The sequence below is a fragment of the Symphalangus syndactylus genome, chromosome 2 (assembly GCF_028878055.3).
Source record: "Symphalangus syndactylus isolate Jambi chromosome 2, NHGRI_mSymSyn1-v2.1_pri, whole genome shotgun sequence".
NCBI lineage: Eukaryota > Metazoa > Chordata > Mammalia > Primates > Hylobatidae > Symphalangus > Symphalangus syndactylus.
Genome location: NC_072424.2, coordinates 47,678,340 through 47,704,559, shown reverse-complemented (window position 1 = coordinate 47,704,559; position 26,220 = coordinate 47,678,340). Strand labels below are relative to the sequence as shown.

The window sequence follows — 26,220 nt, the reverse complement described above, 5'->3', positions numbered from 1 at the left end:
ACCTGCCCATAAGAAACTCAAATATAGTAATGAAGACCAGAAATAAACATACGTGGAAGCCAAATATGACTCAAGAGAAGTTTGGAGACAGAGTGTAATTGAAAGCTGAAAGATCAATGTGAAAAATGATTTGGGGAAAAATAGATGTATATAGGAACAAGATAAATGGCATCACACGAAGCAATCAATTCAACCCAGAACGTGCAAAATTCCAGGGGATAATCTACAAGATTTATCCTGAACCAGTTCCTCCACAAATCAATGACAAGAAAAAGGAAGAGAAAAAAAATAGATTGTTATGAAAAAAATAGGAGCTGTAACAACCAAATAATAATAATCATTATCAATAAGTATGAAGGATCTGAGATTTTATCCTACTTGCAAGCTAACAAGTTAACCTGTTGTAGTTTCATGGGTGCTGACAGAACACACAAGGAATCAAAAACAAAGGACTGTATTGCTCACAATAATAGCAGCCAGTAGCCAGGGTCATCATTCACACCAGTTTGTCAAGCCCCAGTTCCAACAGGGCGATACAAGAAGAGCCAGGTGACCCTTGCACATGCAGTGGGTTGCATTATAGGAATGGAATCTGAGCTTGGAATCTTTTATGAGGGCAATAAGGCTGCCTGGCCTTTGCCCTGGAGAGACACATTGTTTTTGTTACACTGGACAGTAAACAAACTTGCCCTTCGCTCTGGAGACAGAAATGATCACTGTCTTCCAAAGCTGTTAGTATGCAAACACCCTTGAAGAGATCATCTAGAGTACTGGCAGTCAGAGCCTCTGCCAACAGACATGCAGAAACGTGAGAGCTTGTGGAGAAATATCTCCTAACAATTAGAATTGTTAAAAGTCCTTGGGAGGGAGAAAGCACTATATGTTGAAGCGGTCCCTGAAGAATTTCTAGAGAAGGAAGACTTTAAAGGACTAGGAGTGAGCATTCTAAGCACAAAGTTCAAAATGAGAACTTGAAAAAATAGCAAAGAGCAGGAAATGTGTTGTGCAATAAATAAAGTAGAGTGGTTTTAGCAGAATGCTTTTGAATAAAACTGGAATAGTAATGGGGCTTAAAAGTGGCTGAGAGCCTGGACTTTATTCCTCTAAATATAGAAATAACTATAATTTACTGAGTACCCACTGTATTTCAGATACTACACAAGGCATTTTATATTTGTCAGCCCATGAAATTTAATTTTTATCTCTGTACTACAGATAAAGAATTTCATGAGGCAAGTCCAATCTGGCAACAGGGCTCAGGGTAACTTGCTGGGAAGACAACCTGCAAGCAAGGAGACTGGGGTAGGAGGTACCAGAATCCAAGGAAGAGACACTGAGAGTCTCTGTATGGTGCTCACAGCAGCAGCATGCAAAGAGAAAGATGGCTGGCTTTAGGAAGTAAAGACGAGACAGTATCTTAAGATGATGGAGCAAAGCCAGGTGACTGAATGAATGATGATGGTGCCAAGGGGAAAATTAGAGAAGTGAGGCAGGTGAGCCGGTTGTAGGGGGACATGACAAAATGGCTTTAGATGTGCCTTATATATGATCAAAATCTTTGGATTTTTTTCCTAGTAAAGTTTATTGGACACTCTCTGCTATATTAATACAATTTGAATAGTGTCTCAGGTTCAAATACAGATTTTTTTAGAGTGATATACTCTTTTTTTCAGGAAATTGCAAACCATGAAAAACTACTAAAAAGACATATTTGCACTCTGTGCAACAGGCAGAGTTATTCAAAGGGAAAACAATGGCGTTGTTATTTCTTAGCTCTCCAGCAAGCTTGTTCATGGGTGGCTGAATGCGTAACACTGCATGTGATACAAAAAGCATCTGGGAAATGCTTAAACAATTTTCTCCAGCCTCCCTCTGTCTGCTACTCAAGTGTTAGACTTATCAAGACTGTGGGACATAAAGTCCTCACTCATTGTTTAAACTGAGAAAATTATTTCAAACTCTCACACAAGGTCTACTTTTAAAAAAAAAAAGTAGTTTGTAGTTTTACTTATTGAATAGCTTATTTTCTTCTATTTTTGTTTCTTTCTTGATAGTAATAGCTTTAAAACGAAACCACTAATTGCCCCCAAAATACAAGTTCCTATTCTCTGATGTTAGGAACACAGAAGGCCATGTTCACATCAAGAAAGTAGAGTTAGAAAACCAAGTACTGAGGATCGAGTTTGTTTTAACTAACACCCTTTTTTTAAATGAAGTCTTGTGCCTTTATGATTTTTATTACTACTGATGAAAACAAAGTTGAAATGACTCATCCTGTACTTTCTAGCAGTGGCTAATACTCATTCAGATTTTTACCCTGGAACTAAAGTGAGGGTCTCGACAGACAAATAGTGGGTTTTTCCCCATATGGCTGTTGTGTGGGCCCTGCAGTGCCTCAATAATACTCCTTCCACTTCTGCTTCACCCACATGTGAGGCCACCATGTGGCTTGGGGTGGTGCTGACAGGTCTCAAGCCAGACTTCACGAACAAAAATCACTGGGGTAGACTGAGAACATCTGAACTAATGTCTAAGGGCCAGCCTCAGACAATTAAATCTAACTCTCAGGGTGGGGCCTGGGCATCTGTATATTTTTTAAGCTGGCTGGGTAATTCTGATGCTCAGTGAGGTTTGACACACATTAGTCTAAGCCTTGTCACCCAGAAGAGCCAGAGAAGTCATCTATTAATAGAACTGGCAGATAAGAAGGACTAATCAATCACTTGTAGGACATACAGGTCCCCAAATCAATGGTTCAAGTGAGTGTTTATGGGTTTAGCCTAGCCAATAGTAGTTAGGAAAATTATTCTGAGGAAACTTGTAAACTGAGAGGAAAAGTTGACAGGCCAGGGTCATAGAGCCAGTGTGAAACTCAAGCCTGTCTGCTTCCCAAACCTCCACCCTCCCCACTTCCATTTTACACCTCAGAGGAATCTAGTTCATTGTTGTCATTGACTTTAAGGTTTATTTATTTGAGACAGAGTCTGGCTCTTGTCACCCAGGCTGGAGTACAGTAGTGCGATCTCGGCTCACTGCAACCTCCGCCTCCCCGGTTCAAGCGATTCTCCTGCCTCAGCCTCCCAAGTAGCTGGGACTACAGGCGTGCACCACCACACCTGGCTAATTTTTGTATTTTTAGTAGAGACGGGGTTTCGCCACATTGACCAGGCTGGTCTTGAACTCCTGACCTCAAGTGATCCACCTGCCTCAGCCTCCCAAAGTGCTGGGATTACAGGCATGAGCCACCACACCTGGCCTGACTTTAAAGTTTAAATCAGACAGAAACATGCTACAGTTTCATTTCCCAAAGGACACTCAAGATGCAGTTTATTTCTTGTTCTTACTAACGTTGATGCTAAAATATATATCCAAAGATGAGAACATTTTGCTTTATTTCTTCTCAGGAAATACAGATAATATTTTCTACTGTATTTATACTCAACAGATTAGTTGCATACTTATAAAGCAAGCAATGAAATTGTGATACATCTGATCTAATGATTATAGAAATTATCACAGTGACGGAGCTTAAAAGGATCTTAGGCTTCCTGCAACCCACTCCCTTGTTTCACATTTGCAAAATCTGAATAGTGACAGGAGTACAATCTAGATGCTAGCTGCCTGGCTCATCTTCCTTCCACTATTCCAGACACCCTATTCCTGGGCATGTCATGAATTTTGTAAAAACATGGTAGAACTCACTGCCTCCCTGTCTCAAGACTGAGGTTAGAATACAGCCATGGAAGGCTGCCGCCAATCACAACATATCTGCATCTGCAGTCTTTCAAAGTTAAAGCAAAACAAAACTTGCCACAATACATGATGACATATGCCACTACATGTGCCTGGCCCACCCAGCACTCCCAGTACAGCTGACAGAGCTGCTAAGAAGATCAGATGCCTCAACATCATTAGCTTCTGCTTCAGAGGGAGGAAGAGGGGGAGGTTGCAACGGTGCCTATTACTTAGTAGCATCAGACCTGTGTCCACAGGGCAGTGAGTGCAGGTGAAAGGGCAGACCCAGCACAGTGGACTTGTGTCCTGTGACGGGCAATGTCTGCTCACTTCCCAAGCCCACCTTTACATCTAAGACGGCATTCCCTCACTCACTTTTAATTGCCCCTCTCCTAAGAGTGCCCACCACTGGCACTCTTCTTCATCAGAGGTTTCTGCTACTAGTAACAGAAAACAGAAATAACAGGGACTAAAATTCTCATGAGAATCAAGAGGTAGGCAGTCCAAAGCTGATCCAGTTTTCTGAAGTCCTCAGGCACCCAGGTTCCTTCTATCCTATTTTTCCACACATGAGGCCTCATTTCAAGGTACCACATGGTCCAAAATGGCTGCACCCACTTCAGAGATGATGTATGAATTTCAGCGCCAGAAGAAGCAAAGGACATAAAAAGGCGGGAAGAGAGTTTCAAATGGTGGTCTTTGCTGTCTTTTGAGGAAGGTTCTCACAAGCTGCTCTTTGACAATTGCAATTATATCTCTTTGGCCAGAACTGAGTCACATGGACCCATCTAACTGCTAGGGAGAGGTCTGGACATTTCTGGCCACCCATGTGTCCATCTAAAAATCTAAGGTTCTGTTACTACGGAAGAAGGAGAAAAGAATAATGACTCTACTACTAATAGATAGAAATCCAGTGGTAAACATCTGTATTCTCCTACACAAAGCGAAACGTTCGAAGTGCTGGGGCAGGGGACAGATAAGATGATACTAATTCAGAGTGATTGATGAAAAGATATTCTGACAGCTTAAATGTAAATTATGCAATATAATGAGAGGAATGTCACTTTATTCCTTTTAAATGCACACCAGAACTCAAAACAATGCTAACAAACGTCGTATAGTAGACGCACCAATGTAAAGAATTACTCCCAATGTGTATATAGAATACTAGCTCAGCTTACATTGCTGATACATTGATAAATCCCTATAAAGCACTTAGAAACTGTCTAGTCAGTTCAGGCTGCTATAACAAAAATACCATAGACTGGTGGCATCCAAGATCATGGTGCTGGCAGGTTCAGGTGAGGGGACTCTTCCTTATTGGCAGATGGCTGTCTTCTTATATTCTCACATGGCAGAGACAGAGAGAGAGAAAGGAAGCAAGCTCTCTCATATCTTTTATTTTTTCATCTTTTTATTTTTTAGAGATAGGATCTCGCTATATTGCCCAGGCTGAAGTGCAGTGGCTGTTCAGAGTCACAATCATGTGCACAACAGCCATCATGTCTCTTAAATGCACTAATCCCATTCATGAAGGCTCTGCCCTCATAACCTAATTATCTCCCAAAGACCCATCTCCAAATATCATCACATTGGGGATTTCAACATATAAATTTGGGAGATGGGGGACACAAACATTCAGCACATGGCAGGAACATGTTCCCTTTAAGAAAGTAAATCTTTCATGTTTATACTACCAGTTTGTTTGATTGGGACTTTTTTCATGGATCTCTTTTTTCAGCAGATAGTGATTGGTCACCTTTTGTGGACTGCTGTACTGGGCACTTGGTAGCTAAAAAGCAAGTGAAGCCACATCTTATTCAAGGTGTCGAATACTCTGCTCTCTACATCAGTTTTAACAAGACTTTCATTGGAATTTGGACTCGTTCCACTTAGTCTGAAGAACCAGCTGCCAAGCACAAGGGAATCTCCTTTGCGCTATGGTCTTCAGAAATTCTTTAACTCCTGGTCCTCACACTTAGCATAATTTGGGGATTGCCTTTACTTAAAAGAAAAACCATCCTGTGAGCTGGATGGCCTATGAAAATAGAAGGTCCCCAGAGGACAATGGGGCCATGGAATCATCATTGATGACATCACTGCATAGATGTGTGTTTTCCCTAGCGAGTCATTTACTCCATCAAAAAATTCATAACAAACTTCGTTTCCTCTTTCCTATCATACAGGGCATTGAAAGGATTACATGGTATCTTTTTTATAAACAAGCACTATGCTGGAAAGCAAAGAAGGCAAAACAAATCCAGCTATAAATAGAAAGAGAATATAGGCTTCCAGGAAAATGTAGGCGTCTTATAAATGACTGTGACTGAACGGCTCTCATGAAAAGATGCTTGTGCTTATCTTGTAGACAACAAATAAATCACAGAAGGACTCCCATATCATCTCAAAAATTAAGAAGATTCCTTCTAGAACGTCAAGTTCATTGAAATGTAAATATTCTTTGACATATCACAGATTCTGAAACTGAAGGACACATCCTAATCACATCTAAAGCTTCACAGTTCTGTTCTCTGGGTCTGAGATGGATGGCCATAGAAAGGAATTTATGAAGGTACCACAGATTACCTACTCCAAAGTGTGTAGGATGCTTTAAGGGGGCAGAAAAGGTGATTAGAATCTGAGAGAAGAATGCCACTGATGTGTTAGATACAGAGTAACAGTCAGAAGAGGGTTAAACAGAAGAGAATTAAAGGGAGGGAAAGCATTTTTTTAATTGACCAAATAAAAGAAGACACTCATGAAATATATATATTGCACTTGAGTGCTTCTCAAGGCAATGCCCACAATAGTCTTTTAATGCAGATGGAACTAATGTTATTTCTTAAGCATTCCAGATTTTTTAAATCTGATGTTTCAAGTGGAGGTCACATGATTTTCTTAAAGCCACATAACTAGAAAGTGGCACAGCTAGCTCTCAAACCCAAATCTACTGCCACAGCTGGCAGCAGAGCAAGGCAGTCTTCTGGTTCCAGTGTCCTCCCAGACTGGTTGTTCGCCATTTACTGTATTCCTCCCTCACCGTGTCACTCTGCTCTTCCCGCCTTTGGCTCTCACTCAGGGACCCCTCCAGCCCACTCCTCCTGAACTCAGATTCCCCATACTCTGAATGACTCTTTCCACACGACTTTGAGCAAGGCCATTGAAAAATGGTCCTGATAAACTCTGATGAAGTAATCCTACCAGAGCAGCTTGGTAGGGACTTTGAATTCTAACAAGTATTTCAAGAAAAAATTACCTGAAAAAAGAAAGACACTGTAATGAAGGAATTTGAAGTATCACTAACTAAAAAACAGAGGAGTGGCTTGGAAAGGAATAAATCCTATTCAACATCTTTCTACTCTGGCAACCAGAAAAAGCCAGGCCATAGCACGTCTGTCCATTTATTTTTATATATTTAAAAAAAAATTATACCTGACAAATAGAAAACCAAAAATCAAATATGATTATATTTATATTCGTTTTAAAAATACTTATTATACTGTGTACAGATCTGTAAATTACAATTGCATCTTACTATAAAGTTAAACACATACTATATAACCCAGAAATTCCAATCTTATGTATTTACCCTAGATAAATGAAAATATATGCATATATAAAGACCTATATGTGGAGTCAGGTGTGGTGGCTCACACCTATAATCCCAGCACTTTGGGAGGCCAAGGCATGAAGATCACTTGAGGCCAGGAGTTAGAGACTCCTGGGCAATGTAGCAAAACCCTGTCTTAAAAAAAAAAAAAAAATTAGATGGCATGGTGGTATGAGCCTGTAATCCAACCTATTCAGGAGGCTGAGGTGGAAGGATCACTTGAGCCCAGGAGTTAGAGGCTGCGGTGAGCTATGATCATGCCACTGCACTCCAGCCTGGGGGATAGAACAAGATCCTGTCTCCAAAAAAATAAATAAATAATAAAGACCTGTATGTGAATGTTTATAGCAGCATTATCCATAATAGCCGCAAACTAAAAACAACTCTAATGTCCACCAAATGTATGAACACATTGAGACCATGCAAACGATGGGTACTACCTAGGCATGAACAGGAATATGAAAAGGAATAAACTACTGATATGTGCAGCGTGGATGGATTTCAAACACATTACGCCATGTGAAAAAGTCAGACACAAAGGAATGCATGCAACAGATGATTTCATTTATGACAGCATAGTACTGGCAAAACTATAAAGAAAGAAATCAGAGCAGTGATTTTTAGGGGCTGCAGATGGGGTAGGAGATTGACTGCAAAGGAGCAAATGCAACTGTTGGCACTGATGAAAATGTTCCATATGATAAACGTGGCGTAGTTACAGGACTATATACATTTGCCATGTCATTGAGTTGTACAATTTAAAAGAGCTAATTTTATTGTATATGAATTGTCCCTCAAAAATGTAACTTTAAAAGTGTATTAAGGAAAAAATGTTTGAAATTTTTTGAATCTCAGTTCTGAGAAAAAATGTTTAAAAAAGAAAAAGAAAAATTTATTGCATATTTGCTGTAAAACAGACACTCTAGGAATACAAAAATGAGAGACATAATTCATGACTTTAAGGAGTTTATAATCCAGGGGAGAAGAGAGAGGAGCAAACAAAGCCACAATCTTGAATAATAAGTGCATGTAGCGGTATACCCAGCAGGCTGTGGGCACACAGTGGGGTATCTAAGTCAGATTTCTGAAACTGACAGACTCCCAAAATGAAGGTGCTTCAGCTGAGCCATGGTTCTGTAGGAGTCAGTCAGCCAGATAAGAGAAGGACATCCTTAGCTAAGGAAGTAAAAATTACAACAACAGAGATAAAGATAGAATTCATGGATCAGCTCTAGTTTTGAAAATTACCAAAATGAATAATGTAATGAATTTAAATGAGAAAATATACACAACATGACAGAAATCACATTCTATGGCAGTGAGACATATTAAAATGTGAGCTCTTCTTTCCACAGAAGTGGCTGATGAGCTTGAGAGTCCTGAAAACCAAGTTTATAAATGAACAGGACTATTACTTATTAAGAATAAGCATTTGTTGCTTCAGCATGATGACCTATTCTTTAGTGACTCGAGGATGAAAGCAGACTTCACTGATTGTTCCATTTCTAATATCTACTACTTTGCTACTTCATGTCCTGTTTACTTCAATTTGTTGATTACATGGCTTAAGTCAAACTTTCTTCTTTCTATTGTTTTCAATGTTTAAAAAAAAAGAAGCACACAAAAACCTAAAAACTTGGTTGTCTGCCATGTTGTATGTATCATCCTGGCACATATAGAAATCATTGAGCAGGAAATGTTACTTCCTGGTACAAAAGTCCATTCCCAAAGAGGCAACAAAAACAGTAGAATCTGATTATCTAGCTAAAGCATATACAGAGTCTGAGAAAGCAGATTCTTTTAAGTTATTCCACAATACTTCTGCTTCAATTCTATTGGCCAGAACTTAGTTACACAGTTATACCTAGCTGCAAGGGAGGATGGGAAATGCAACCTTTATTCGAAGCCATCCTGTACCCAGCTGTTAGAAAAGGAAAGAATGGGTATGTAGGATAACGAAGAGTCCCTGAATTAAAGATGAGAGGTCTCTTATTTCTCAGAATACTGGGGTAATGGAGATAATGCATTTTCTAGTAAAACATAAACCTAGAATTTAATTGTAAAAATTTCCCCCTGATTTGAAGCTGTTTCTTTCTTTCTTTTTAAAAATTATTATTGCTTATTTAGAGAGAGGGTCTCACTCTGTTGCCCAGGCTGGAGTGCAGTGGCAGGCTTATAGCTCACTGCAGCCTCAAACTCCTCAGCTCGAAGGATCTTCCCACCTCAGCCTGAAGAGTAGCTGGGGCTACAGGCATAAGCCACCATACCTAGAGAATTTTTTTTTTTTTTTTTTTACTTTTTTAAAACAAGGTCTCACTATGTCACCCAGGCTGATCTTGAACTTCTGGCCTCAAGCAATCCTCCCACCTCAGCCTCCCAAATTGCTGGGATTACAAGTATGTGCTCCTGCCCCCAACTATTTTTTTATTCAGTACAACTCTGGAGCCACACAGATTACAAAGCACTAAGGATAGCGCCTGACACTGAGTGTTAGATAAAAATTAGCTGAAAATGTCAGGATCTGTTTGTAATGAATCCATAGAATCTTATACCTGCAAAAGGATAGAATTTAATCTAATCTTCTCTCCTATCCTCCCCCTCCCCCACACAGATAATCATTTATAGTACTGGTAACCTAGTGGGAAAAAAAGGTGAATTTTGTAGAACAGTGCTATACGAAAGCAAATAGCATTTAATAAAATGTTTACAAAATAAGAAAATATTTTTGTGGGTGTGTGTTTTCTTTTAAAAATATTTTTTATTCCACTAAATTCTATTTTTTTTTAGGCCTTAAAGTTTCTGTGGCAAATAGCTCGTCAATATACTTAGTTAGTTCTGCCTCTAAATACTGCAACATTTTATGTACGTTTTTTTCTCATTTGCCAAGATAAAAATTGGTGTTCATACAAATGATGGTTCCTAAGCTTTCCAAAGAGGAAGTTCAATTTTAAATGCTTATTTTTCTAATCTTTAATCAATTTATTTTAATCAGGCAAGTTTTCTAACAAATTGCCTGTATTCTTGGTAACAAAACAAAATTACACTTGCCTTTTCCAGTTTTCAGCAGCAGTCACTGACTACCTTTCTCAAATTCATGCATCAGTATGTCAAAGGCAATTGGTTTTCTTTTATAAAATCAATCTTATTTCCAAGAATGTCACTGAAAACTCAGCAAGAAAACACTAAAAATAATCTGCTTTCTGTATATCTTTTAATGTGAACTATAGTTTAAGAAATACCATTGTGTTGTAGATACTAGTGTTCTATTTTGGTAGATATTTCCTGATGGCTAATATTGTAAAGCAGACCTGAGAAAACCTAGATAAGATTGTTGATCTATTATTTTTATTTTATTAGAAAGTATTCTGGGTAATTTCCGTAGTATCAAAATGATTCCCAGTAAAAGATGAATAACTACATATTTCCATTAACTGAAATATAATAATAAATAAACACTAGCAAGGACATTTCCAGTGGGTTTTCTTTTTTTAGGAAATTAAATAGAAAACAGCATTGCAGTTTACTTAGGGACAAACTGTTTTGAGAACTGAATTTAAAATTAGGCCAAAAGACTAATCATGTCATGAATTATTACACAAAGGGAACAAATTTGCCTCCAAACAACCTTAAAAATAGTTGATCCAACAGATTGTGAATAATATTCTTTAGGAAACTAGTTACTGTTTAGGGAACTCTAGGCAAAACTAAAATCTTTCAAGTGTTCCCTTATCCACTAACAAGGTTCAAGTGTTACCAGTGTTCCCAACATCTTTGTCTCACAGTGATGAACATTCAAAAATCAATGACTCTCAACTTGTATTCCATCTCCTTCATACAGATCCCATTATCACACAAGAAGGGCCCCAAGATCTCCTTCCATGAAAAATCCTTCTCTCGCCACAATCTCTACTTTTCCAAGACCCTTATTCTTTCCAAGATTACATTGAGAACTGTGGGCAACTTTGGCAGCACAGTAATGTAATGCCACTATAATCTTCAAACATTTATCCAGCATATAATGCTGATGGAGTGAAATTAATTATCCACCAGCATTGTATGCTGAATAAATGTTTTAAAATGGTATACTCTTTCAACAAAAAATGGCACTGGATATAACATAGCATTTTAACTTATCTGGAAAGTCTCAAGTTACAGTTTTCTCATCCCCTCATGGGATGTAGCTTAAAATGTCATATATGTCATGTGTTAGTTTTTGAGGGCTGCCATAAGAAAACTACCAGAAACAACAGAAATTTACTTTCTCATAATTCCAGAGACTCAAAGCCCAAGGGCGAGGTGTCAGTAGGTTTGGTTTCTTCTGGTGCCTCTCTCCTTGGCTTGCAGATGGCTCTTTTCTCACTCACCCTCACATGGCCATCCCTCTGCTAGTGCACATGTCTGCTGTCTCTCTCTGTGTCCTAATTCTCTCTTGTTAATAAAACACCCAGTCATATTGGAGTAGGGCCTGATGACCTAATGATTACATTTTAACATAATTACTTCTTTAAGGTCCTATCTCCAAATAGTCACATCCTGAGGTACTGGGGGTTAGGATTTTCCACATATGAATGTTGGAGGGACACAATTCAGCCCCTGACAGCTGGCCACCAAAGAATATTAAAATTAGACAAGGGAGGACCTTGTTTCAACCTCTGACAGCTTTTGATTGCAAAAGCTATCAGACATAACTGTCCACCGTGGCATCGCATACTTCGTTTTTGGACTCTGAATCATTTTCTGCCCAAGAAAATTTGCAACAGCAGAAGAAACAAAAGCCATTTCATTTACTAATTAACATATCCTTGCTAAAGTAGAGTCAGTGTCCTGAGAGGCCAAAACAAACAAAAAACCCAGCAAATTAGTCCTTGCTTTGAATTAAGTGCTAGTTCCCTCTTGAGCTTTCTTTTGTGAACCAGACAAATTCATGGAAAATGCACCAATAGATTTAAAAGTAAGAAAATAAATTTTTAAAAATCACTCGTTCCTTAGACACAGCATTACATCAAGTGTATCCATTGCATTTTGCACTACAAATAATAGGAGATTTTACTAACAGGGATTTAAACAATAAAGACATTTATTAGATAACAATAAGCCCAGTGGCAGCAGATCCAAGTTGGTTAATTCTAAAGGACAATGAAGATGGATCCAGTGGTTTCCCATTTCTCCCCACTGTCATGTCAAGCATTGGTTTCTGTCACGTTATGGTTAAAAGGTAGAAGTCAGGCATCCCCCTCTCACACAAGTGCACTCAGAGGCTGGAAAGGAAGGCTTTATCCTCTCAAATCTTCTGTTTGGTTTTGTTTTTAATATCAAGGAGGAAAACTTCCCAAAGACCGCCCTTTACATTTCATGGCCCAGTTCCCTCCTAGGCCACTTCTGGTCAAGAGAAATGAAATTTATTCCGTTGCTTTTCACACACATAGACAAGATAGACACATGCTGTAGAGAAGTACTTTTTAACTAATTTCCTCACAAGGGCACCATCCCCTTCAGCTGGAATGCACTCAATTTACATTTCACCAGAATTTTCATGAGAGAACCTGAGATGATCAGCATCATGCTTCCAATGTATTCTGGTGTTTCCATACCTTGTTCCAGTGATCTGTTGCTCCATAAAAAGTCGGTCCCAAACATAGCTTAAAGCAGTTAATCATTTATCTTGCTCATTGATCTTGGCTGAATGGACTCTGCTAGGCAGCTCTCGCATGGGGTCGCTACACAGCTGCGGTCAGGCAGTGGCTGGGGCTGGGGTCATCTTGAAGGCTTCTTCACTCACATGCCTGGCACCTCATCCAGGCTGGAAAGAGTCCAATAGCTGCAGGCTAGAACAGCTGGGGCTCCTTGAGCCTGTCTCTTTCTTTCTAGGAAGGCTTTCTACATGCTGACTTCACGGTAGGTGGACTTTTCACGTGGCAACTGAGGCTCCCTTAACAGGTGTCCCATGAAAAACTGTCAGAAGCTGCCTGCCCTTGTCTAACCTAGCCTTGGAAGCCACACAGCATCACTTTTGCTACATTTATTAATCAAGACAGCTACAAAACCATCCAGGTTCAAGAGAAGGGAACATAAACTCCACCTCTTGTTAAGAGAAGTCTCAAAGAATTAGTGGACATTTGAATACCACCACATACTCCTTAGAGATTGCCCCCACTGTTAACCATTTAGCTGAACCACCTCTTAATTCACCCGCGACTCCACTAAACCTGCTTTCTATGGCCACCTGGACCTCCAGTCCCTCATCTCTCAGCGTTCTCCCTGTGGATAACTTTCACATTCACTTCACAGATCTCCAACGATGGACTGTTTGGAGGCAGAGATCATGGTCTTTGTGAAAAGAGACCAGGGCTTCTAGTTAATCCCTATATTTCAATAAAGCCAAAATCAACCCTACTAAGACAAAGACTTTCAAAATCAGTGTTTCCAACTAGTAAAGTTATAGGCTTTATTTTCTCTCATACTTTTTGGTCTCCAAAGGAGAAGTAAAGCACAAAAATATCCAAATAGCAATGTGGAAGGTTGTCCTACACCAACAAGGCCCAAGATTATCTGGCTACAGGTTTGTCCATCCCTTGAATGGACATGAGCAGAAAATCAAAAAGCAGGAAGGCCAGTGCAGGAGGAATTGTTTCCTTGGCAGGCCGTTCTAAGCCCACCTATGCTCCTGCCCCTCTGAAGGTGAAGGATTGGTTTTATACTGCTTTGTCTATCTAGTAAAAACAATGACCAGCTTGGGCAATATAGAAAGACCTCATCTCAGCCGGGCAGTGGCTCACGCCTGTAATCCCAGCACTTTGGAAGACCGAGGCAGGCAGATCACGAGGTCAAGAGTTCAAGCCCAGCCTGGCCAACACAGTGAAGCCCTGTCTCTACTAAAAATACAAAAGAAAAAAAAAAAATAGCTGGGCGTGGTGGCAGGTGCCTGTAATCCCAGCTACTTGGGAGGCTGAGGCAAGGAGAATCGCTTGAACCCAGGAGGCGGAAGTTGCAGCAGGCGACAGTGAGACTCTGTCTCAAAAAAAAAAAAAAAAAAAAGACTTCATCTCTACATAAAATAAATTTTTAAATTACTTAAATATAAATATTTATTAAATATAAATAGTAGTTCCAGCTACTTGGGAGGCTGAAGTAGGAGGATCACTTGAGCCTGGGAGGTTGGGGCTACAGTCAGCCACAACTGCACCACTACACTCCAACGTGGGTGACAGAGCAAGAACTTGTCTCAAAACAAAACAAAAGACAAAAAACAGCAAACAAAACACAGTGAGCATCTGCAATCTTGTCTCATTTATTCTTGAATGTTTCTCTGCTTAGTTTCAGTTAAGCAGACTGATATTTTCTTGAATGAAAGATTGGGCTGAGAACCTGGAGATATGAGTATTCCTCAAGACAATTTCACAGAGCAAAATTAAAGAAAAATTCTTACGGATGGCTTAACCATTTAGAAAGAAAATGAAACATATTGTACACATAATAGAAGGAAGAAAGAAAAGGACTTCAATGTAGCTTAATCAAAGACATATAATGCACTCTGTGTAAACAAATCATTCAAATCCTAAGTATCTTTGATTCAGCCTTAACTTATGTTAACATAATTTTGTTTGTTCATTTGGTTTGTTTTGTTTTAAGTAGGAATGTTGAGGGAAACAGGAAGTTGTACTTTTGAGAATGCAAAGCACAAAATTTACAGCTACTTTGTTTCAATACAATAGACCTGAGAAGTTATACTTACAAGCTACAAAATATAAGTAAAGTTTATACTTATTCTGCATTTTGTCATCACAAAATTGAGTTTCTGTCTAATTCTGTGACTAAGTTTAGAGTTTTCCTATAAACTTTAGAAGCCTACCTTACTAGCTTTAAGGATTTCTATTTTTAATCTTGATGTTACAAATATTTGTTTTGGAAACCGCATAGCTAACAGACTTAATGGTGAAAAGTTGAAATCGTTTTTTCTAAGATCAGGAAAAAGACAAGGATACCCACTCTCACCACCTTTATTCAACATAGTACTGGTTACATGATCTTTTTTTTTTTTTTTTTTTTTTTGAGACGGAGTTTCGCTCTTTCACCTAGGCTGGAGTGAAGTGGCACGATCTCAGCTCACTGCAACCTCCACCCCCCAGGTTCAAGCGATTCTCATGCCTCAACAGCTGGGATTATAGGCGCCTGCCACCACGCCCAGCTAACTTTTGTATTTTTAGTAGAGATGGGGTTTCACCATGTTGGCCAGGCTGGTCTCGAACTCCTGACCTCAGGTGATCCACCCACCTCAGCCTCCCAAAGTGCTGGGATTACAGGCGTGAGCCACTGCACCCGGCCGTACATGATCTTATACTTAGAAAACCCTAAAGATTTCACGAAAAAAGACTATTAGAACTAATAAACTAATTCAGGAAAGTTGCAGGAAACTAAATCAACATACAAAAATCAATCGCATTTCTATACACTCACAATGAACTATGCAAAAAAGAAATCAGTAAAACAAACCCAGTTAGAATAGCTAAAAATAATAGTAATAAAATAATTCAGAATAAATTAAGCCAAGGAAGTGAAAGATCTGTACACTGAAGACTATAAGACATTGATGAAAGAAGTTGAAGAAGACACAAAGAAATGGAAAGATAGCTCATGTTCATGGATTAGAAGAGTTAGTATTGTAAACATTTTTATACTTCCCAAAGCAATCCATAGATTCAATGTAATCACTATCAGAATTCCAATGACATTTTCCGCAGAGACAGAAAAAATAATCCTAAAATTCATATGGAACCACAAAAGATTGTGAATAGCCAAAGCAATCGAGCAAAAAGAACAAAGCTGGAGACATCAACACTACCTGATTTAAAAATCTACTACAAAGCTAATATAATCAAAACAGCATGGTACTAGCATAAAAACAGCCACATAGACCAACAAAACAGAATAGAAAGCCCAGAAGTAAATCCATGCATTTACAATCAGTTGACCTTCAACAAAGATGCCACAAACACATATTGTGAAAAGGACAACTGTGTATCTATCTGCACAAGAATAAAATTAAACCCTCATTTCATACCACATGCAAAAATCAACTCAAAATGTATCAAAAACTTAAACATTAAGACCTGAAACTACAAAACTACTAGAAGAAAACATAAGGGGAAAGTTCCATGACATTGGTCTGGGCAAAGATTTTTTGAATATGACCCCAAAAGCACAGGCAACAAAAACAAAACTAGACAAATGGAATTACATCAAACTAAGAAGCATCTGCCCAGAAATGGAAACAAACAATCAATAGAATGAAGAGATAACCCATGGAATAGGAAAATATATTTGCAAGCCATACATCTGACAAGTTAATATCCAAAATATGATAAGGAATTCAAACAACTCAATTAAAGAAAAATAACACAATTTAAAAATGGGCCAAGGACACATTAGTGAAATATTTCACTTAGATAATTTCTATCCTACAACAGCATCTATGAGAAATCCTGGAATTTTTTCTTAATTTCAGACAACACCACTTCCTCCAATATAATATATGGTACAATTATTTTCCGAATGTAGTCATTCTATTAATAAGGGAAAGCATTTTTACATTTTGAACACATTTCTGAAATATTAACTTCCACTTTGGTGAATAGCAGTGGACAAGGCCAGAATTTATGTTTTTCTGTAACATCTTAAACTTACTAGTATTGGTAGAAGTAGTTAGATGAATTCAAGTCCTTTGATTCCAGTCACAAGAATTCTCCTTAAATACTTCCTTGATTTTGTACAATATTCTTAGTTTGAACTTGTTAATTCATCCAATATTTATATTGATCTTAAACAAAATTTGCATGTGGCTAAATATTACTTGTGGATTTCACTTTCATTGATATTTCTATGGTCATTTCACAGCGTTTTTAAAATGTGACCTGTTGGATTTCTACTTTCACGAAGTTAATGTCATTTTCGGCCTAAAACTTGTTCTTTTAAATACTTTCCTCTGGTACTTGAAAATAGTGTGTATGTTCTGTTTACATGCCATGAATGCTATCAATTTGTTTATCTGATTAACTTGTCAAACTTTCTAATATAGTTATGTAACACTCCAAAAAAAAAATGGGCAAAGGACCTGAATAAACATTTCTCAAAAGAAGACTTGGCCGGACGCAGTGGCTCACGCCTATAATCCCAGCATTTTGGGAGGCCAAAGCAGGTGGATCACTTGAGCCCAGGAGTTCAAGACCAGCCTGGACAATATGGTAAAATCCCATTCCTACAAAATATACAAAAAGTAGCCAGGCATGGTGGCATGCACCTATATTCCCAGCTACTAGGGAGGCCAAGATGGGAGGATGGATTGAGCCCAGGAGGTAGAGGTTGCAGTAAGCCAAGATCACGCCATTGCACTCCAGCCTGGGCACCAGAGTGAAAGCCTGTCTCAAAAAAAAAAAAAAAAAAGTTCAAATCACTAATCATTAGGGAAATGCAAATTAAGACCACAGTGAGATATTATCTCATACCTGCTAGTATGACTATTATCAAAAAGATGAAAAATAACTACTGTAGGTGAGAATATGGGGAAAAGAAAACCCCTACACATTGTTGACGGGAATGTAAATTAGTACAGCCATTATGGAAAACAATAGGAAGGTTCCTGAAAAAATTAAAAATAGAACTACTCTCTGATCCAGCAATCCCACTACTGGGTATATATCCAGAGGAAACAAAGTCAGTCAGCCAAAGAGATATCTACATGTGCATTGCAGCATTATTCACAATTGCCAAGGTATGGAAACAACCTAAGCATTCATCAACAAATGAATAAACAAAGGAAATGTGGTATGTACACATAATGGAATACTAATCAGCCTTTGAAAAGAAGGAAATTCTGTCATTTGCGACAACATGGGCGAACCCGGAGGACATTGTATTAAATGAAATAAGACAGGCACAGAAAGAAAAATACCACATGATCTCACTTTTATGTGGAGTGTTAAAAAGTCAAACTCATAGGAACAGAGTAAAACGGTGGTTAACAAAAGCTAGGGTTTAGGAGAGTAAGTCGATGTTGGTCAAAGGACACAAAATTTCAGTTAGTAATAAGTTCAAGATATCTATTGTACATCATCGTGACTACAGTTAATAATATATTGTATACTTGAAAATTACAAAGAGAGCAGATTTTAAGTGTTCTCACTTAAGACCAGCTTAAAAATAAGTATATGAGGCAACACATGTTAAATAGTTTTATTTACCCCTCCTACAAGATATATATATATATACATATATATATTTATATGCCTTGTGGTATATAAACATATATAAATATTTATTTTAACATATATATTAAGTATATATATGTATATATATATATACACACCTTGTGGGAGTTACATAATAAAACATCATGTTGTATACCATAAATAGATGCAATTTTTACTTGTCAATTTAAAAATATTCAAAATTGCATTATTATAAAAATATTTTAAAACATTAAGAACAGCATGTATTCAGAGGATGCTCATAAAATATTCATTTCTTCAACAGATATTATGTAGTAGACTAAAGAATTATAAGACAGCCCTTATATTTCAAGGAACTTAAAATTGAATGGGAGAAATAATGAATGTAAAGCATGCTTACTATTACTTGTATGTGTAAGCAGTGTTATCGGAGTTCAGAGCGGCAAATCACTTCTGACTGGCAAGATCTTGATATTTTAAATTTAAATTTACTGAAATATTATGTAATTCCACGGTAACAAAAGGAATGCGAAGTTTCTTTTCCTCCCTATCCAATACTTCCCCCTAGTGGCGCCATGGCTCCTTAACAATACGGCGCGACTCCCCAGCGGGTAAGAGAAAGGGGAGTGGGAACTTTCACTCCATCAACAAATCACTGTCAAATCTGAATTGGTCTGTGAACATTAGTTTTGAATTGAGCCATTTGAAATGGAACCCTTGTTTCTCTTAGAGAGAACTGGTGTCCTCAGCCAGAAAAAGTGTCCTATGTAAAAGCATCATGTTACAGGGCCCAGCCTTTTAACATAAGATGCCCTGGGAAAAAGCAGTAATCCCTGAGAAACAAGATACCAAAAGAAAAAACAGACCTTCCATTACTTTCATGAAAAAGTCAATTTCCCTGTTCCCAGTCAAAAGCTGAGGCTCCAGAATCCCGTGAAATGTTGTCAATGCGACAGGCAATTACATCTTTGAATACTTTTGTTCCACTAACAAAAGAAAAATGTGGATTGTTCTCTAAGTATGGGTTGAGGCACTGTGTGCCTAAAAATGCTTTCTTCTTTCTGTGGCACATGCGAGTTTTATTAGAGAGGTGCTAATAAAAGCCCCAAGCTGAAACAGTCATCTTTACCGATGAAAGTTGTCTTTCAGTATCTGCAGGGGATTAGTTCCATGACCCTCAGGGATACCAAAATCTGCAGATGCTCAAGTCCTGCAGTTGGCCCTGTGGAACCCACTGCTACGAAAAGCAGGCCGTCATATCCTTGGGTTCCTCATTCCTCAAAAACTGCATTTTAAAACAGGGATTGTTTGAATCCGTGGATGCTGAACCTGCAGACAGGGAGAACTGGCTGTACTGTGGCCTCCAGAATTGCTGCTTCAGGGCCTCTCTGAGGAAGCATGGCTCCGTATGTAACTCCCTAAGAGCAGGGACATTTTCTGTCTTCTTCATGGGTGTACATTCCAGGGCCTAGAGCCTTGCCAGGTTCAGAGTAGACTTTTCAATATTTCCTGAATGAATACATGAAGGAAAACTGCACATTTCTCCATACAAACGAGCTCTGCCCCAGGACACAAGGAAGGGTAGCTTTGGGAGCATGTGAAGACAGAGCTTTGGGCAGAGCAGAACCTGGCTGGGTTGACTTCTTCTCCTGGAGTGGACAAGAAGGGGTGGGCGGGGATATGGAAGATCATGTTCCTGGGCATGTGATGTGTCAGTGACTCAACAAAATTAACTTTAAAGGGTAGCAATATTCCTGAATGGACAGGTGCGGGCTCAGAATAATGGTTATTTGGGAACTAGTGTAGATGTAACCTTAGCTGACTCCCAAGCTGGCGTGGCTTCAGCATAACACAGCATTAACAGCCTCATGTCTCCTGAACAGTGCTCGTTCAGTTCTCCCATTCTCATCTTCTCATGTTCCAGTGTCTTGGAGGTTGTGTTCCTTTATAAGGAAAATGCTGCAACTGTAAATTATAACTGAAATCCCTAGATCATCTCCACTGTCTGCTTTCCTGTTTTCCTCTGGTTATAGAAGGTAGAAATCTAAGAATAATGTAGCCTATCCTTTTTACAAATTTACCCGTTTTCCTATTAACTTTCTATTCATTTTGCTTTCTTTGTGGCAGTTATTCTGCGTCTCACACAAAACATAACTTATAAGATATTAGGTTACTGTTAATATCGTTACTAGCACCTCCTGCCACCCTTACTTTCATCCAAGCTGACAACTCACTTTGCTCAATAGTCTGAAATCTTGCTTGGTTTATTATAATAGCCTCCTCATTATCCATTTTATCTCCACTCTGGTCCATCTTATATATTACTGCCTAAATCTTCTGAATTTCTATAATCATATTTTCTCCTACCCCCAATAGTGCCCCATCAAAAACTCAAGAAATGGGCTGGGCATGGTGGCTCATGCCTGTAATTTCAGCATTTTGGGAGACCGAGGCAGGTGGATTGCTTGAGGTCAGGAGTTCGAGACCAGCCTGGCCAACATGGTGAAACACCCATCTCTACTAAAAATACAAAAATCAGCCGGGTGTGGCGGCACGTGCCTATAGTCTCAGCTACTTGGGAGGCTGAGGCAGAAGAATTGCTTGAACTTGGGAGGCAAATGTTGACATGAGTCGAGATCGTGTCACCGTACTCCAGCCTGTACAACAGAAGAAGACTCTGTCTCAAGGAAAGTAAAAATAAATAAAAAATAAAAAGAGGTTTAATCTGTAAGAAAATCTTCAGAGCATTAGCTCCTTAAATAGAAGCCACTAACTGGCAGGAAGTGAGCCCTAAAACAAACTGCCAACAATGTTACCCTTCATTTGGTAGATCCCAGGCAGTCAGAGCCCTTCCTTGAAATTTTTGAACTTGGAATCAAAAACAGCCCTTATTTTCTGTCAGGTGTGTCCCACTGAAATTCGCCTGTTGAATCCCTAACTCCCAATGCGACCGTATTTGGAGATAGGACCTATAGGGAGGTAATAAAGGTTAAATGAGGTCATAAGCGTGGGGGCCCAATCTGATAGTACTGGTGTCCTTACAAAGAGAGAAAGATACCCTGCAGCTTGTTCACTGTCCACACAAGGAAAGGCCATGTGAGAAGGCCACCCTATCTGCAAGCCAGGAAGGGAGCCCTCACTGGGAACCAGATGAGCCGGCACCTTGATCTGGGACTCCTAAGGCTCCAGAACTGTGAGAAACTAAATTTCTATTGTTGAAGCCATCTGGTCTGTATACTGTTATAGCAGCCCAAACCATCTAATATAAGTGGTGAAGCTGGGAAGCATGTCATCAGAGGATACATTTCTGCCATGCTCAACAAGGGAATTTCAAAGGATGAACCACAAGAGATGGAGAGAGTCCTAAAAACACTCCCGTGCTCGAGTTGTTTATACATAGGACAAAGAGCAGAACACTGTCAGAAGTATTCTTCTTTCTTTTGTACCTACTATGTGTATGAATGAGTTTTATAATCAGAAAGTGTTTTAAATAATAATAAATGCATGGTGTTCTTTATCAAGTGTTCTATATAACTCCACTTCTTTTTCTCAGCCTCCTTTATAATCATCTAAAACAAAAAAGGAATTTCTACCAACTAAAAGGCTTGATTTGGAAACCAATTATCAAAAATGTATGATTTAAGCTAGGCTGCTACAGCTTTGGGAAATGAACATAGGGAATCTTTCAAGACTTGAGAAATAAACTCATGTTCAAAATTAGTTCTTGAGAAATGCATCTTTTTGTTTTTTCTTTTCATTCTGTAAAGGGATTCTGTCTGTTGCTTTTCGTCCAGACTTTTTTTTTATAAATATGGACAGAGGTAAACAAAAAAGAGACTCCAGGCTCCTCATCCTTGACTGAGACTTCCTGGTCTTTTCCTTTGTTGTACGGTCCAACTAAAGTGGAAAGAAAACTTTTTTTGAAGTCATTTTAATGATCATTAGGATAGAATTAAGATGGAGAAATGATCAACTGTAAAGATGTGTTTTTGTGACCAAAACAGTCAAGATGGTTCACTGCATACTGATTTCCCAAAGCAGGTACTATTTTAGGAAAAAGCACTGCAGGGAGAGCATCCAAATGTTAATGGCCATAGGCTGTTCTAGTTATAACTGCATTAACTGGGGTAAAATGGCCTGGAAAGAGAAAAAACAAGGCCAAACAAGGATATCAGCTTTTAGCCACCAGACTAATGCTAGAGAATATTTTTAGCAGCTCCCCAGGGGGAAGATGATGGCCTCCTCCAGGAGGTGAATAAAGATCTGGCATAATCTCAGAATTCAAGAAACAGCCCACTTACATTATACTAATGGAACATTGATAATTAGAAATCAACACTCAAATCCAAATTTACATACATACATGCATATATTCTGGCACTAAATCTGCAATATCTAATGTTAGGAATTTCTCTTCCTTTAACTGACTTCATGTATGCCTTAAAATTACCGTTTCTTTCTTTTTTTTGAGAGAGAGAGTCTCATTATGTTGCCCCGGCTGGATTCCAACCGCTGGGCTCAAGCCATCCTCCCTTCTCAGCTTCCAAGTAGCTGAGATTACAGGCACGTGCCACCATGCCTGGCTTACAATTACCATTTCAGTAGGCAATTTTCTAGTTTCCAAACAATGTAATTGTGAACATTTAATCCTTTTTTCCCTCCAGTATATTATACTGAGATAAAAATTTAGAAAATGTCTTGGGTTTTTATTGGTTTTCCTCATTAATGAGTCCTTCAAAATATCCTTGACTTGTAGAAGCTGTTTTATTTTTTTCAGATAGTAAATAGCAGCTGTAAAACTATAATTTCAATAGAAATAGGCAACTGGAGTAGATACACAGCCAGACTCACAGGAGTCTGAGAGAAGAGCGAAATAAAAAAATTGCCAATTCTTATGATGGTAATTCATCAGACATAACCACGAATACAACAATATTCAAAAGGAATAAAGTTTGTGGGGAAAGCAACCAGTAAAATTATCCTAAGTACTTTTTTTCTTTTTTCTGCATTTAGGAAGTAACATGGTACATAACAGATAAACGGGCTTCAGAATAAGACATATGTAGGTTTGAGTTCTAGTTCAAATGTAATTATTGTGTATTTGATCTCTGTATGTTCTCAGCTTCCAGTTCTTACTAATAATAGTAACAATAACTGCCTGAGATGGATTGTCTACATTAATTTAGATTTGAGATTCTTGCTAAATCGGTATTATGGTTATCAGATCGTGTTGCATATTATGAAACCAGAAAACAAATCTATCTAGACCCTGTGTATAATGGCATGACCATTTGTTGTGCTAGTCACTGGGGAAGAGAGAACAATTGCTGCTTTCTCCAGCTCCCTATACTCCACAACACTTGTCCTCTTTCTGCAATTCATCCCTGCAAATCAATTTCCTTCTCCCATTCCTTGGAATGCTTTTCTTCCCAATGTTAGCTGGGTCCTTCTTTTTTTCTGGTCTCAGTTCAAATGTAACTTTACTCAGCCCTTTTCTAGCTTCCACTGCGCTATTCCTCCTAATAGATCACCCTGTTGATCTGCAGTTCCCACTATAGGACAGTATCAGGCTTATGAATTATTTGTTGTCTATCTCCACCAACTAGAATGTAAGCCCCAGGAAGGAGCTTGCTCATCTATTTCACAGCTGTATTCTCTGAGCCTCCAACAGTGCTTTATACAAAGTAGACTCTCATACTCAGTAAGAAATTGTGGGATGGATGGATGAGGAAGGGTAAGGTTTAAGTGAATGATAAAGATCCTCCTCTGCTCATAATCTGAACACTTTCCATCGTTTTCATGGCTAACAGCTGCTCTTAGCCTTCATCACCTCTCATCTAGGTTGCTGCAGTAAGCATCTTAAAGGATCTGCCTGTTTCTACCACTGCCCCTCTATGGTCTATTTTATCACAACAACCAGGCTAGTCCTCTTTAAAACATGTAAGTCATTCTTCATTGAGAAATCCTATGATGGCTCTCCATGTCACTCAAAAGCCAAAGTCCTTAAAATAACCTACAAGGCACTACTTGATGTGGTCCACCCCCTACTAACTTCCTCTTCCTCACCCAGAGTGGTATCTACTCTTGCCTTTCTGTTCCTTGAACATGCCAGGCACCTTAGGACATTTGCTCTAAGCTGTTTCCTTTTCCTAGAGTGCCTTTTGCCCATATACAGTTAGCCCTCCATATCTGTGAGTTCCACATCTGTGGATTCAACCAACAGCTTGAAAGTATTTGGCAAAAAATAAATGGCTGCATCTGTATTGAACACATAAAGACTTTCTTATTGGTCCTTATCCCCAAAACAATACAGTATATTTACATAGCATTTATCCTGCACTAGGTATTATAACAAACCTAGAGATTATTTAAAGTATGCAGGAGGATGTGCATAGGTTATATGCAAACACTACACCATTTCATATAAAAGGCTTGGGCATTCACAGATTTCCACATCTGTGGGAGGTCCCAGAACCAGTTTTTAACACAGTGGGATGACTGTTTCTGACCAGTTCACTTTCAGATGTCTCGAAATAATCTGACCTTCCTGTTGAAGCCTACCCTAACTTTAATACCGCAACCAACCATCCACACCCATGTCAGTTCTCCCCTTTGGTCTTTTTCCATAGAACTTATCTTTTAACCTACTGTGCAATTTATTTTTAAACTCTCTTTCCTACCACCCCTTTCTACAACATGAGGGGAGGAATCTGCTTTTGTTCACCAATGATTCCTAGGTACCTAAAACCGTAAATAGTTAGTACACAGTAGGCACTCAGTATCTCTTGACGAATTACCAACCTCGATATATATAGAAGGAAAGTCCTGAAGTGGTTCACAAGATGCTACTCTCCACATGGATGCACACCAGGACCCAGGAAAAGGGAGTCCCAAACTTGAAGTCTATGAAATTTCCAGCTTCATGCATAGTTCTCTCACAGCAGGAAGGGTTCTGCAAACCCTGAAGCAAGCTACCTAGAGCAGCATCGTAATTCTTTTTGATTCTTACTCTCTGTATGTGTTTGCATTTTGTGCTCCCTAAGTAGACCTTTTTGAAACATTCCTATTATGAGAAGCCTATTATGGCTACCATTTATTAAGCACCTAACTACTGTTTAGGGTAAACAGTTGTGGGTCCATTAGATGATAGCTGGGGAGCCCAGGAACTGTCCTGCTTTGGTTGGTTCCCGATGAGAGAAACCTACCTGAACCCACTCTGAGTGTAGAAAAAAACAACTACTGAAATATTTCACAAAGCCATTCTACTAAAGCCTAATTCTAAGCTGTGGGATATATCCAATATTTAAGCATACTCTCACATAGCTGAGAAAAAAAAAAAAAAAAAAAAAGAAATGTAGACCCCAGGAGCCAAAGATAATCTGCTTCCACTACCCCCGGGTTCTAGCATATTCCAAGATATACTGGAGTGGGTAGGGGGAAAAAGCAATATGCATTCAAATGTCAAGTTGAGACCGAAGTTGAGACTCTTAATTTTGAGCTGTTAGAAGTAAAATTTCACCAAAATAATATCACAATAATGTTGCTTTCACAAGTTTAGCGGCAAAAGAATCATTTCTTTGATCCTTACTTAAGATTTACAAGGCTGACCAAAAGTTGAAATTATTGGCATAAAAGTGATAAAATCAGACAAAG

At 38.7% G+C, this 26,220-nt stretch overlaps 1 protein-coding gene across 1 annotated transcript in view; it reads right to left on the bottom strand.

Moving 5' to 3' along the window:
• Positions 1-19,686, bottom strand: part of COL12A1 (collagen type XII alpha 1 chain) — a 146,915-nt gene extending 127,229 nt beyond the window's left edge. Inside the window, exon 1 of the mRNA XM_063629700.1 lies at positions 18,968-19,686. The gene's annotated coding sequence lies outside the window, so the exon portion shown is untranslated. The remainder of the gene's footprint in view (positions 1-18,967) is intronic.
• Between the last annotated feature and the right edge of the window lie 6,534 nt (positions 19,687-26,220).